Here is a 16,808-nt window from a genome sequence, read left to right on the forward strand (position 1 = left end):
TAAAAACTGGTATACGAAGTCGAAAAATAAGTCACTACAATCTAGGCTATAAATAATTTTATTCACGCTGAGTGAAATGGTAGTTTAGGTGAAGGCCTAAAATGTAATTATTAAATATTTGCATTATTAGTGGTCTTATTTCATTAAAAATTAGTATGCGAAGTTGAAGAATGAGCCGCTACAATATAGGCTATAAATCACTTAATTATCGCTGAGTGAAATGGTAGTTTAGTGGGAGGCCTAAAATTTAATTTTCAAATATTTATGTTATTAATGGTCTTATCTTGATAAAAACTGGTATACGAAGTCGAATAATAAGTCGCTACAATCTAGGCTATAAATAATTTTATTCACGCTGAGTGAAATGGCAGTTTAGGGGAAGGCCTAAAATGTAATTATTAAATATTTGCATTATTAGTGGTCCTATCTCATTGAAATTGGTATGCAAAGTCGAAGAATGAGTCGCTACAATATAGGCTATAAATAATTTAATTAACGCTGAGTGAAATGGTAGTTTAGTGGGAGGCCAAAAATGTAATTCTCAAATATTTATATTATTTGCGGTCGTATCGATACATAATACATAACCAAAGTTATATAAAATTTACGACCATTTATGTCTTGTACATTTTTACCGTACTGGCTATGATAACACAGACATTCATGAATTTGTATTTTTTGTTGCTATGTCCATATCAACGCCGAGCCAGAGAAAATAGGTAAACAGAATTGAATGAAAATCGGTACATAGAGTCGGGGAATAAGAAATTACAGTCTACACTATAAACGACTGTATTAATCCTGGATGAAACTGTTGTTTAAGGGAAGGCGCCTAAAATGTAATATTTAAATACCTATGTTATTGGTCCTATCGAAAAGTACTACATAACAAAAGTTATAGAGAATACAATTGCCGGTCATTTATGTTTTATTCAATTTTAACGAACCGAATATGATAAGAGTGGTATTTCAGAGTCGGAAGAAAACTAAATGTTAAGGCCTACAATATCGAAAGCGCATAAGATTGATCAATAATAGCATTACATTGACCAATTTTTTGTTGTGGTGTTCTTTGTCTCTTATGCTGCCTCTCAACTCCGACAGATGGGATTACTGCTGCGTACCGAGTATAATAGCCTGACTGAATATTGACGAGAAATAGCCTGGGAGTTAGAAAACTTTATTCTGTAGCATGCCATTCCTCTGGTTCATACATTTTCTGATATAGATGGTACGAAACACACTGGTTCATCATAGTATTCCAGCTATTCGATACCTACACTGACGCGCTGTTTTGAATGAGCAGTGTGCACACTTAAGGCAGAGGCTCACTTAGTAGAGTAGTAGCAGTAATAGTATGGCATGGTCTAGAATAACAGTTAGGGCTATTCCAAATTATAGCAGCACAATTCACTAAATAACTCAAAATTCAACCCTGAAAAGAGCCTATTCTTAAGAAAACTTCTTCCCATTCATTTTTATTAAATTCTACATTCATTTTGTTCCAAATTAGCAGTGAAGAGGCGGTTTCTTCTCTGGCATGGAAGAAAAATTTGCCTCCAAGTCAGATAGAGTTTCCCGCCGTCAGTGTAGTGAATTGGTACTTTCCGACTCATGGCGTACTCCTAGGAAACAGATTAGTAAAAGGGCATAGTTTTTGCCCTGGGAGTCGCCACTATTGGACCCTCTCCCCACCGGAAAGTGACGAAGAGTGTTCACGGTCCACGGCAGTCTGCGCCTTGGTCATTCCAGCTCAGGAATTTTAGACTGTTAGAACGGCAGCGCAGTCCTGTTCGTTAAAAGTGAGAAAATGTGTGGTTTTTCATTTGATCATTGATGTCGTTGTAATGTATGTTCATTCCAGTTGGGAAAACCACTGAGACAGTCTTTCTGAGGATGTAAAAAGGCTGGTGGAGAGTGAGTGTCCACCATTATAATGAAAGCTCCCCAACCTGATCGTGACTGATAGTATGCAAGCGAGTCTACCATTACAGAGAAAATTCCCTAACTCTGTCTTCATATGAGGAAAGATGTTTGGTGACTTCCCCGTCACGTTTCTAGGGTAACGCTAAGAGCTATGCAATTTCATACAATCTTGCTCACAACGTGTACACTACCTAACCTAGAATTCTGTATAGCATGTAGAATTCCGTAGCGAATCACGCGTACATCAGCTAGTTATTAATAAGTCACAAGTCTGTACGTTACTCCTATTGTAGATTACAGTGGTGGGAGAAGGGGGTGAACACTATTTAAAAGATACTGAGAAAGCAAACCTCTTTAGTAGAGAATTCAGAGATTCAGCAGATGATTGTCAGGAGTTGGAAACCGAAACAGAAGATAGAGAGGGAGAGACACAGAGGGAAACAAGAAGCTTCTCATTCACAAAAGAAGATATTTTCAGAGAAGTCCAACTGCTCCAGCAAGGAAAAGCAGCAGGAAGTGATCAAATTACTGGGGAGGTGTTAAAGGCAATGCGGTGGTACATAGTGCCTTATTAAAAATTTCTCTTTGACTATGTCATAAATAATAGTGTAATACCAAAGGAATGGAAGGAATCTGTAATAATACCAATTTATAAAGGAAAGGGTGATAAAAGGAAACCAGAGAACTACAGACCAATCAACCTGACCAGTATAGTTTGTAAAATACTGGAGAGTTTAATATCAAAGTACATCAGAGGGATATGTGATGATAAAAATTGGTTCATGAGGAGCCAGTATGGATTTAGAAAGAAATTTTCTTGTGAGGCACAACTGGTGGGATTTCAGCAGGACATATCAGATCAATTGGATTCAGGAGGCCAGTTAGATTGCATAGCCATAGATCTTTCCAAAGCCTTTGATAGAGTGGAACGTGGAATATTATTAAAGAAATTGGAGGGAATAAGACTGGACGTAAGGGTTACACGTTGGGTAAAAACATGTTTAAATTCAGGGGTTCAGAAAGTCAAAGTAGGAAATAACGTATCGCAGGAAGAGAAAGTTTGGAAGGGAATTGCACAGGCTAGTATAATCGGTCCCTTACTTTTCTTAATATACGTAAATGATTTAGGGAATAGTATAACATCAAAAATAAGATTGTATGCAGATGACATACTTGTTTATAGGGAAATAAATACCATTGAGGATTGTTCAGAATTACAAAGGGACCTTGAGAGTATCCAACAATGGGTTGAAGAGAATAATATGAAGGTTAATGGAGGCAAATCAACTGTTACAACATTTACAAACAAGAGTTTTAAAACTGGATTTGAATATACTTTGGATGAGGTAGTTATCCCAAAAGATGGCAAGTGCAAATACTTAGGTGTGAGATTTGAAAGTAATTTGCACTGGAAGGGTCATGTGGATGACATTGTTGGGAAAGCATACAGATCGTTACATGTCAGAATGAGGCTACTTAAAGGATGCAATAAAGAATTAAAAGAGAAAAGTTACCTAAGTATGGTTCGTCCATTATTGGAATATGCAAACAGTGTTTGGGGTCCTAACCAAGAATACCTAATAAAAGAAATAGATAGTGTGCAGAGGAATGCAGCAAGATTTGTAACAGGGGATTTCAGGAGAAAGAGTAGTGTATCAGAAATGTTAAAGGAACTAGGGTGGGAAACTTTAAGTAAGATAAGGGAGAAAACTAGACTTATAGGATTATATAGAGCCTATACAGGAGAAGCAGCATGGAGATATATCCGTGATAGGCTTCATTTGGAAAATAATTATATCGGCAGGACTGACCACAAATATAAAATTAGAAGGAATTTTAGCAGAAGCAATTGGGGTAAATTTTCATTCATTGGGAAGGGTGTGAAGGAGTGAAACAGTTTACCAGGGGTAGTGTTTGATCCTTTTCCAAAATCTGTACAGATATTCGAGAAGAGAATAAACAGCAACAGAGAAAATAAATGAAATGTTAGAGGGCATTCGACCAGTGCAGGTTAATATAAATAAAAAGTATGTGTGAATAAATTAATTCCATCCCCTGGTCTAAGGAGTTGGACAGCCAAAGTAGGGGACTGCCTGTAGGGGTGAAGTACAGTGGGGACTTCGAGGGCCCTGGGACCGCTACGGTAGCTGTGAAGGCCCTTCAGGAACTCTGAAAAGTGGAGACAAAAGGGGCTCTGGTTGAGACGCAGCAGGTCGTTATGCCTCTTAGGTTCCAGAATGGGTAAAGAAAATAAAGTAAATAAATGCAATGTAAATTTTAATCTTATACCAGTTGTACAGTATCATTTGAAGTAATTCCACATACTGCATATCAGATGACTATATTTGTAAGTAGTACAAGAGATATAAGTAGAATTTTGTGAACAATATAAATTTATTGTGTTATTGTGTTAGTGTGTTTAATAGAAAAAATTGTTAGCGTAAATTGTATAATATTGTATTATAGGAAAATTTTCTTCTCTTGTTAATTTAATATTTAGTGCTTGACAATAATGTATTTTAGTGTACCATTTGCCACCGAGGTAGACACGTCATTTGCAAATAAACATATTTTGATTTTGATTTGAATTCAAGAGAGGTTTCTTGGTTTTGCTGACGTTAGTAAAGATCGCACTGCTGGAGCCTTCTTAAATCATATTCGTGCTATTTTAAAAGAGTTCTGTTGTGAGTAAAAGATTGTGGCTCAAACATATGTTGGTGCTGCTGTCTTAGCCGCTCATGTGAATGAGCTTAATAAACTACTTCTAGACCAGTATCCAAATGCGACATTTGTACATTGATATAGCCACCTATTGAATTTAACACTACAGCAGTCTGATTCAAAAATCAAAGAATGTACAATTTTCTTCTAAGCAATGTCAGGACTTGCTGCTATTTTTTTTCAAAGTCTACAAAGAGAACAGCTGCTCTTCGAGATTTTGTTCAGAAGAAGTTGCCAACAGTAGCACCAACGAGATGGAATTTTGCTTCACGTCTTATTAACACTGTGACGGAATATTATGATAAGCTGGTGGAATTCTTTAAACATGAACAGAATACTTCAGACGACTGGCATGAAGACACTACATTGAAAGCACGGGGATTTTTGTTCTTCTTTTGTTCAACACTAGATTTCTGCTGGCAGTGTTCTCCAAGATTTTTGATTCTCCGATACTGTGTTCAGTATTTTACAAACAAATAAGTCTGGATGTTCAATACTGTGGCAAGAAGTTTGAGGAGCTCATTTTAAATAGCCGGTCTATTTGTGATGAAGGTTTTAATAGTTTGTATGGACATGTTGATACTGAAATTGATGTTTATGTAGGACAGCCGTGCTCTAAAAATCGAAGAATTAGTGATGAACCAGAAAAATCAAAATACAAACGTCTATTCAATGAAATTATTGACAATGTACTTGTCCTAAAAGGAGAGCGTTTTAAATGCATAAAGAAATGTGTGTTCTTCTCGCTGTTGGATTGTGATTTGTTTGTGAAGCACAGAAATCGGTTTCCAGACAGTGATGTTACTGCCCTAGAAAAGACCTATGGGTTATTTTTCGACTTTTTTCGCTTGAAAACCGATTTAAGTGTGATGTATTCATATTCTGATTTTAAAGAGGAAAGTATTTCAGACTTAATGCAGTTTATGCATGCTAAGAAATTGTACATGGGTATGCCAGAAATTTTCAAGCTCATCAAACTTGTAGCAACAATTCCTTCTACTAAATCCTCTGCAAAACGTACTTTTCCAACACTGAGACGCATTAATACATATTGCAGATCGACTCAAGGTCAGGAGAGGCTATCATCATTAGCTATATTGTCGATTGAAAAAGGATTGCTTGCAAAAGTTAGATTACAGTCACATTCATCATTCAATATTCACTTCTGGCCCCAAAGTCCGGTAACAGGAGTTCAACATCCAAACACCGGAGTTACAATCTTTGTCAAAACTAACGTCATATGACAGAAATAATTTGTTTAACGTTGGCGGTAGGGCAACAAATGCATTATTGAAAACCAAGATCTGTGGTAGGCCAATATGCAGACATATTTTAAACTATGAGCTTTCTCAAACTCTAAAACATTCGTATTTTTTAAAAAAATTGGGTCATCTAAAGAAACTAAATTCTGAAGTTATGAAATTATTAATTTGTAAACTGTGAGGTCTTCTATAGGGACTATTAGCATTAAACTGTATAATGCAAAATAGGCAAATGCCATGATATAAGAATGACAGTAGCCTATATCAATACCACGGTGTCCCTCATTTCACTTGACGCCTGACGGTACCGCGGTACATAGCTTACGAACAACATATTCTACTTATCTATAAAATAATAATAATAATAATAATAATAATAATAATAATAATAATAACCCATTTATTAGTAAGCTATTATTTCTAATACTTCTCCAGTGAGAGTACATGCCTAGTTTGTTTATTAAAAGGAAAATTATCAACGACTTTGCTTTTTCAATCACAGTCTCGAGTAAAAATTACACAATGATGTACGAAATATACTAATATTTATATTGAGTAACCGTTTGAGTAATAGGCCTACTGAGAATGAGTAATTTTACAGTACCGGTATGTTAGATTAGCAATATTTTCTAGCGTGGAAAACAGTAAAAAAAGAAAAGGGATATACAAGGCTGGGGCGGTCAACTGCCATACCAAAGTAATGCAGGAATGAACCATAAAGGCGGGTGAGCATACCTAGTATTTAGAGAGCCCTAGGTTTGTGAGGAAAACAACACGTAGGCAATCTGCCACCTTGGCGACTGGCCTAAATGCAGATCAGTATTGACTGATTGAGCCGTATTCGCCAGTTACGGTTTACTTTCGAAGTGGTTGGCTTGTCGTTATTTAATGTTGGAATTAATTTGTTTTGTACTGTGCATCTCGGACATATTGCGGCTGAGTTTGCAGGTTTATTCTGTGGAAGGTGCTGTTTCTCTTAAGATTTTCTACATCAGGTAATTGCAGTTTATAACGCTTTACACCGTGTCCAAAGGAGTCTCAGTCTTGTACATCCCCATAAGGAACTTTATACCGTACTTTACGTGATAGGAAATAAGGTAAACTTTATTGTTCAGTTCGTATTTAAACATAAAAGATCAGCGGCAGATAAATCTGTTTTTCAGCCGACTGTGAGCTGTCTACATTAAATATATCTGAGCTTCCATTCTTAGTGATAATATATGCAAATTTGTTCCTACATGGTACCGAATTGATTCTGAATAGTCTGCTCATGAGCAGTAGTATACACTGGCACCAAAAAGTATTGGCACACCTTTTTTTATAATGTTACAAGTGATTGGAATTAGTGAAATCTTACTTGGAGACCGTCTTAGAGGAGAGATGTGTTCTTTGCGATGTCCAGGAACCTACCATCCCGCCCCAAGAAGCACATTTACTTTTATAACCTAATAAAGATTATTACACGCCATGTTCATTTGTGAAGCAGGTACTTGTATTCTTATTGGCCAATGTAAAGTGGCACGTGATCTCCTTCCGGTCTTGTATGTTGAAGATAATCCGTTACCAACCGCAGCACAACAAAAGCGCAAGTAAATGTAACATATGAAGAGAACAATGTACAATACAGAACAACAATAGAGATACGTGAAAGTTACCTTAATGTAGAGGAGGGTAGAGGGTTGCTGCAGCCTTGAGGAATTCGTGCACCCGGGCGTTTAAGGGGAACGAGCTCTTAAAGAGAGATTCGGCAAGATAACCGTGGAAAAAATCGTTTTCTCCTACCGAATCCCGGAACCGAGTAGCTCCCGTGCTTGAGGTAACGCCACCGGTTTTCAATATTTTGAGTGTGCACGGTAGGGCGATTGATGGGCATCACCCTCCTGTTTCCCCTATTCACGTGACCATTCTTCCTAGTGTCTACAAACTGAAGAGAGTGGTTCACGCGGAGGTGCACGAATCCCTCGTCCTCCAGGCAGTCGTAGGCCTTCCAGCAGTCCGATATGATTATCGTGCCTGGGAGGATCCAGTCTTTAATGACAGCAAGTAGCGTGGCTTTATCCCTTTTTTTTCCACTGGAAGTACGAAGAAGTTCCTGAAGGTCTCCCTCTCCACGCCTCCAAAGAGCCACTGCCCTTCTATCCGCCTGCCTCGATTATACTTTCCCTTTCCGAACTTGCTTTCGTCGATTTCGACGATTATGCCGGGTCCACCTATTTTTTTTTTTTTTTTTTTTTAATTGTCGTCAACCCAGGCAATACACACCTCCCTACAAAAGTTGGACCAATCCACAACAGTTGTGCCAGAGAAACCCAACTCAAGCTTCACAGTTGGACCCAGGGGTTTCGGTGAAAGGCACCACAGGATCGCAAACTGACCTATTTGATATAAGCTCAAATTGGAGCCTTCAAAAAAGGTATTAGTCCTTCCACTAACTTTCCAATTACAGCTGACGCCCCGTTCGACTCGTCGACACCGAAAAACTATAATTTCACTTTTTTCCCCTCTCTGTATCACACGCAATAGAGCATCACGTCCGCACTTTCCACAAACTGTGCTAATAGATAGCAAACCGTGATGTTGATAGAACTCGAGTAAATCGCTTGAATGGTTATGATATTTAGTTACAAAATCAGTGTAAGTGACAACACAACCACCGCAGTCAGCCATTACATCAATAATGAAGCAACAATTATGGAGGGAAAGTTTGTTATCAAAAACAATCGATTAGCTATATCACAGGTCTAATTTAGCCAACTTCTATTTCATATTCCAAACACTAGAATTCATAGAATGCGCTGCTGTCGCCAAGTCTAGACATCAGACAACTAGGGGCTTCGCGGCTTCTAACTATCCAGACCAATGGTCTTGTCCACGGCAAGAATCCTAACTGTCCAGACCAATGGTCTTGCCTAGATCCTAGCCTAACCGTATACGAAACTAGGGGCCTAACGCCGCTTCGCGGCTTCTAACTATCCAGACCAATGGTCTTGTCCACGGCAAGAATCCTAACTGTCCAGACCAATGGTCTTGCCCACGGCAACAATCCTAACTATCCAGACGAATGGTCTTGCCTAGATCCTAGCCTAACCGTATACGAAACTAGGAGCCTAACGCCGCTTCGCTGCTTCTAACTATCCAGACCAATGGTCTTGTCCACGGCAAGAATCCTAACTGTCCAGACCAATGGTCTTGCCTAGATCCTAGTCTAACCGTATACGAAACTAGGGGCCTAACGCCGCTTCGCGGCTTCTAACCGTCCAGACCAATGGTCTTGTCCACGGCAAAAATCCTAACTATCCAGACCAATGGTCTTGCCTAGATCCTAGCCTAACCGTATACGAAACTAGGGGCCTAACGCCGCTTCGCGGATTCTAACCGTCCAGACCAATGGTCTTGCCCACGGCAACAATCCTAACTGTCCAGACCAATGGTCTTGCCTAGATCCTATCCTAACCGTATACGAAACTAGGAGCCTAACGCCGCTTCGCGGCTTCTAACCGTCCAGACCAATGGTCTTGCCCACGGCAACAATCCTAACTATCCAGACCAATGGTCTTGCCTAGATCCTAGCCTAACCGTATACGAAACTAGGGGCCTAACGCCGCTTCGCGGATTCTAACCGTCCAGACCAATGGTCTTGCCCACGGCAACAATCCTAACTGTCCAGACCAATGGTCTTGCCTAGATCCTATCCTAACCGTATACGAAACTAGGAGCCTAACGCCGCTTCGCGGCTTCTAACCGTCCAGACCAATGGTCTTGTCCACGGCAAGAATCCTTACCATCCAGACCAATGGTCTTGTCCACGGCAACAATCCTAACTGTCCAGACCAATGGTCTTGCCTAGATCCTATCCTAACCGTATACGAAACTAGGAGCCTAACGCCGCTTCGCGGCTTCTAACCGTCCAGACCAATGGTCTTGTCCACGGCAAGAATCCTAACTGTCCAGACTAATGGTCTTGCCCACGGCAAGAATCCTAACTGTCCAGACCAATGGTCTTGCCTAGATCCTATCCTAACCGTATACGAAACTAGGAGCCTAACGCCGCTTCGCGGATTCTAACCGTCCAGACCAATGGTCTTGCCCACGGCAACAATCCTAACTGTCCAGACCAATGGTCTTGCCTAGATCCTATCCTAACCGTATACGAAACTAGTAGCCTAACGCCGCTTCGCGGCTTCTAACCGTCCAGACCAATGGTCTTGTCCACGGCAAGAATCCTAACCGTCCAGACCAATGGTCTTGTCCACGGCAACAATCCTAACTGTCCAGACCAATGGTCTTGCCTAGATCCTATCCTAACCGTTTGTAAGTCCGCTTCACGGACGGCAAGAACGGGGAACAATTCGAAGCATAGTTCCTAGGTACAGAGGTTGGCAGCACTGAGCACTGCTGCAGGACATCCTTTCCAAGCAGGCCGCGAGCGAGAAAACAAACGACAGTCGTTACGCGCCTGTGTGAATAGCGGTCCACGGGCTGGACTAATGATAGAAAGTATTGACACACATATACACAAATGAAATTAAAGTCTCTGGAATTCACGCAATTCAAGTCTAGTAGCCTGTGTGCCTACCGTTGGCACTGATGACAGTTTGTAGATGTTTTGGCATGGAGGGAACCATGTTGGGAGTTATCTCTCCTGAGATCATTGACCATTGCTCCAACAACACCGTCTGAAACTCGCGCTTCCTTGTAGAATGACATTTCCAAACTTTTATCTCCAAGTGAGCCCAAAGATGCTCTATTGGGTTAAGATCAGGGCTCTATGTGGAGCGAAAACTCTTCTTGTTGCATTATATAGTAACCACTCCCGCATTTACAGAGCCGTATGTTTCGGGTCGTCCTGTTGAAGGTAAAAGATGCCATCAAACCCAGTTTCTGTGCACTGCTGCATAAGTGGCTTTGCAACACATCGGTATATTTACGATGATCCATGACACCTTAAATAATTGCCAAGTCACCAACACCAGAAGTTCCCATGCATCCCCAAACCACTATGCTTCCTCCCCCATGTTTTAGTGTAGGTAGGACATGTTGTAATTGGAGCTCTGTATTTCGTTTGCACCACACTCTTACATTTCCACCAGATCCAAAGAAGTTCAACTTGGATTCGCCAGAAAATATCACAGAATTCCAAAATTCAATCGATTTACTGACATAAACTTTGGCGAACTGGAAGTGTTCTCTTTAGTTAACTTCCAAAATAAATGGTTTCTTCCTCGGTGATCTCCCATGGATATCAGCTGCGTACAAAACATTCCCAATAGTTTGAGCACTGACCTGTTTGTTGGACGTGGACTGGAGGTCCGATACCATTGACCCTGCATTTTAAAGGACTCTTTTAGCGCAAGACGAACTATGCTTTGACGCTCCCTACTTATAAGAACTCTTGGACGTCCAGATCTGCGTTTATTGTCGGTTGTACCAGTCTCTTGAAACTTCTTGATGATTGCCCGCACTGCTGAATAAGTAACAGAAAGTTCTTTACCAATTTCGTGGTAACTTTTACACTCCAAATGCAAGAAAACCTCCTTGGTGCGGAAAGACAGGGAATGCTCCTTCGCCTTCGGATTCATCAACAAGTGAATGACCCATGCACGGGCGTAAGGCAAGCGACTGAATTGTTTGTCAACTTCGATTGCACAAATCTGGTACACACGGCGCTGTCCGTAAAGCTCAGTAACAAACGACGTACAGTGTGCCAAACTTTTTTGAGCAGCAGAAAACCCGAATTTAACAGATTACATATGTTTATGTTGTGTTTAGGAAATGGTTTAATATACCAATTCTTTCCTTTATTGAGTAAGGGTTAATGGTATACATATAATGTTCCTAGCATTTATGCTGTTATATTATATGCGAAAAGGTGTCTGTTCCAATACTTTTTTGTTCCTGTGTACATGCTTTTCCAACAGAAATTCAGAACTGCTTCTGAACTGTGAGCTCTCAATTCATGCTGTTCTACTACATTCAGAACCATTTCAGAGCCAATGCCAGCAGGGCGCATTCAATACCAGGGACTGCATGTTCTATACATGCACATTTGATTTGACCAGTAAATGGTGTGACAACATGCAGTATTTCTCATTAGAATAGTGAGGTCATCCATCATCCATCATCCATTGTTTAACATTTTGTAACAATTCGTAGATGGCGTCGATACAGTTCACAAATGCCATTTACTGATTCCAAGAAACCATTATTAACAATCACTTCTGGAAGCATTCTGATTCATGTATGCTCATTAAGATAATTTTGAAGGAGTTCATAGAAAGTTGCATAAAAGTAGTTTATGGCCAGTTCAGAACTCTTTGTTGTAACAAAATAGTTTATAGCCAGTTCGGAAATGTTGTAACGAAGGAACTATCTGTTGTAACAAAGGAGTTCAAAGCCAGTTCAGAACTGTTTGTTGTAATGTACATACAGTAGACCTATATATTGTAGCATAATCAGTAATGGTTGCAACTTTCTGGATAAAGTTGCCGATGAGTACCTGGCTATCCTCTATCAGATAATTTGTTTGATCAATAAGGAATCTGGCTAAACTGCTACTGAATACAACTTATTGTATGGTAGCTGCTAAAGGGGCTGCTGACCCAGATGAGTACTGTGCATTGATAGACGGTCTATGGCTAAATCAGTGTAATAATCTGGCTTATTAAAATACATAAGGCACAGGGCTTACCAACAATTGTCATTAACATCCAGGATGATTTACATAATTTGTAAGTGTGGTGAATAAGCCTGGGCTCACCACTTACTATCCAAAGGTTTGTGGATTGAAAACAAAACTGAATGTAGCTTATCAGAACATTCCTAATAGTGACTTTCATATTTTATATTGTATCTAAATCACCGCTGGACTCTAGTGAAAAGAGAGTAAGGTTTATATTGAGCAGTGCAAAATGTTCACGGCCAATAGAGTTAGCGGAGGGACAGGGCATGGGGATTGTGTCTTCACAGTGGCTAAAAGCGGATCATTTGCCCTGGAAGTTGAGCAAGAAACGAATAGTTTGGAATGTTTGGTTGTAGAATTTCCTTTTTTTTTTTGTTACAATTGGCTTTACATTACACTGACACAGATAGGACTTATAGTAATGATGGGATAGGAAAGGGCTAGGAATGGGAAGAAGTCACATCCCTAGAGATAGTTTTCTGTGTTTTCCCATTTTCAAACCAGAGAAATGTTGGGACTCTATATTACTCAAGGCCACATTCACTTGCTTCCCATTCCTAGTCATAGTGCCATAAGTTCTATCTGTGTCAGTTTGATGTAAACAAATCATAAAAAAAGAAAAAGGTACATCAAACCAGTCATTAGACTCCCAGTGTAGTGGGCGATGTGTAAGTTGCATAGTCACAGGCTTTTCACAAGGGCTGTGCAAATTAATCCCATTCTGTGGGTGTGGGATGTTCTTTCATTGAAAATGTTTATCCGTGAGGTTCAGTTTCGAGGTAAAACTGGAGGTACTGTGGCTATGAGCACAATATCAACAGTCACCTAACACTACAGACTTGACTACAAAACAGCAATAATAGTGTTTGTTGCTCATGTTTCAGTGCAAACTGTGGAAGTAATCTATATCCCAAAACCGTCTATACCTTCACACGCCATTTAAAATGGACATGGAAATAAAGATCAAAGAGGAACCAATCTGCTTTGAGGAAACATCAAACACTTCATGCGTAAGTATCATTCTCGACAACTTTATAGTGATTACTATTAAACCCTTAGCAGTCGTCTGAGTTTGACTGGTTACATTACTCTACTTTTATCTGATGTTCAGGAGGTATGTGAGTGTCTTGCCCTCTAATCTTAAGGCACATATATATTTGTATACTAATCTCAAATTGACAAAGTATTTTTTTTTTACGATTACACAAATGCAGAATTTACAGGTATGGACCTTTTATTTGGTACAGCATGTCTGAAAGCTGACAAAGTGGGTTTTTCTTCATCTCTCTTTGCTTTGTAGCTCTTGTCAGGAAAAATGGTAGTCTGAGTAGTCATGTTGTGGAAGCCCTGTCTTCTGGTTTCAAGTTGGCATGTTAATCCTTTATCTCCCTGATGGTATTAAAGGTGCTCAAATACATTAGCCTCCTGCAGGAACGATTTCTGTCATCTTAGTGTTTTGAAACCTTTAAAGCTAATTTGCACCACATAGAATAAATAAGTGTTAGGCTGGTGAGCGAGTCTTCCTCCACTTCAATAATTTACAATAAGAAGAGCAATTTTTAATAGCCACTAATTCATGTTCGTGACAGTATGTTTGATCCATTCTGTCAAATTTCCAGCCCAACACCAACATAGAAAGGTTTCATCCGATATGATATATTGAATTACACCTTTAGATCTTAAGGAGGCAAATAATTCAATGGTAAACCATTTCATACTAGAAAGTGTTCTAAGAATAACAAGGCAAAAATACTCACTTTGGTAGTAGAATAGTTAAATATTTAAAAGCCCTACTCTTATGTGGGCTACAACAGAACAAATAGTAGCAAAAAACATTTTATCACTGATTGATTTTTCTAATACATGTTTTAAAGTGTTACATAACATAAAAATAACCTGTTATGCTTTTCATAAATGTTCCAAAGTGTTCCATTATGTTTTAAAATGTTCCATTACAAGGTTCCAGTGACAACAAGTATCCACTATTTCCAATAACAATGAGTGACATCCAGCACATAATATACTATGGACGATGGTTTGGTCTGCCATATCAATATATTATCAGTTTTTAATTTTGTATAATTATTTCACACGTACATGTTTCAGGAGCCCCAACTCACTTCATCAGTGATTTCTACATCATAAATCAATATTCCCCATATTTTAAAGTCTAACATTATTCACGTTATTGGTACCGGTACCAACTGATGCGCCCACCCTAGCACACGAGGGCGAAACGCTGGCAATCAAGAATGAGTTAGCTGGAAAATTTATAATGTCCAATAACGGACCATTTATATTGGTATTATAAATTTACTCATTCGGGACAAATATTTCAGATTCCCTAAGGGAATCAACATCTATATCATCTGATGGCCAAGCAGGCATCAATTTTTTTAATGAGACAAAGTCTCTTAGTGCATTGGCACTGCCGGTGGCTCCAAGCAACCTACACAGTAGCCTCCACGGTATCCACTAACCAGCGTGTTGGTGGGTGTGCTATTTACCAACTGATGAGCCCACCCTAGCACACGAGAGCGAAATGCTGGCAACCAAGAATGAGTTAGCTGGAAAATTTATAATGTCCAATAACTGACCATTTATATTGGTATTATACATTTACTCATTCTGGACAAATATTTCAGATTCCCTAAGGGAATCAACATCTATATCATCTGATGTCCAAGCAGGCCTCAATTTTTGATAATGAGACAAAGTCTCTCATAGTGTATTGGCACTGCCAGTGGCTGCAAGTAGCCTACGCAGTGGCCTCCATGGTATGCACTAGCCATGCATCTTGGTGGGTGTGCTATTTACCAACTGATGAGCCCAACTTAGCACATGGGGGCAGAACGTTGACAACCAGGAATGAGTTAGTTGGAAAATTTATAATGTCCAATAACGGACCATTTATGTTGGTATTATAGATTTACTCATTCGGGACAAATATTCTGGTTTCCCTATGGGAATCAACATCTATATCAACCGTAGTACTTTTCGTTAAAAGTGAGAATATGTGCTGTTTTTCATTTTATAGAATATTTCATATGACAGCATTACTTTTAATCATGACATTCATAATGATGTCATTGTTATGACCTATGGTGACTTCAGTTGGGAAAACTATAAGGACATTCTTTCTGAGAATTCCATAGCAAAGCACGGGTACAACAGCTAGTTATTTGATACTAATAACACTGAGCTTCACATAATTGCGTGCAATATATTAATCTATGCTTTTGCTAAGTAACATGACTGATTCACACGTGTGGAACACGAGTTCATACTATTTTCGGAAAGCTTATCACAGACTGATCATCTCACACATGTACTTCCTGTGAGGTAATAGAGATGTGTAATTTTTAGCCTTGTACTCTCACACAGCAGCAGTCAGGCTTTGAGACAATCAGTGTTACAGATATATCATAGTACTCTATTGCACAAGACATGCAGAATAAGCAGTTTTGACCAATTGTTTCTTCTGATTTTCCTGATTTTCATATCAAAATCTCCTGATTTTTGGTTTTGTAAAGTTGGCAGGTATGCTTCCACTCCTAGCCCTTTCCTATCCCATCATCACCAAAAGACCTCTCTGTATCAGTGCAATGTAAAGCAAGTTGCAATATCCCCGTCAGCTGACCATATGTACTTGTACCTGCACAAGGAGCACTGATGTCAGGCATACAGGCCCTCTATGATATTGTAGATAACCTATAGGGTATGGTTGTTTAGGGCTTATGACTTCCATATGAGGTGGCCTGCCCTACTCCATTTCTGGTGAGATACTGTGTGCTCAATACCTGTTGTCTTCTGGATTGGCCCAGAACAAGTTTGTCACTTGTATTTTGGGTCTCAGTCTCATTCTTGGCTCTTACGATATGAAAGTGACTGAGATATGAGCAGTATGGGTAACACCATTCCTAATACAGCCAGATCCTATAGGAAAAGTTGTGAAATAGCTGGTCTGTGTGTACAGTAACGTGCTCATGAGAGACTGGTATGTAACAGCACTGTCTGGCTGGAGGAGAAACGCAATGGAAAGCTACCTTACTCTTCATTTCCTTAGTTTGCCTCCTCAGTGACACCTAGCTCTCCATGCCATTTGATGGTAGGGCTATTGAGGATCTTCCCTGCCTTCAAGATGAACACTTCATATAGAAGAGGAAATATGGAAGATACATTTTCGTGCTGAGCTGTATGTGTTGGTACAAGACGTGAAA

This window comes from Anabrus simplex, chromosome 10, assembly GCF_040414725.1.
Source record: "Anabrus simplex isolate iqAnaSimp1 chromosome 10, ASM4041472v1, whole genome shotgun sequence".
NCBI lineage: Eukaryota > Metazoa > Arthropoda > Insecta > Orthoptera > Tettigoniidae > Anabrus > Anabrus simplex.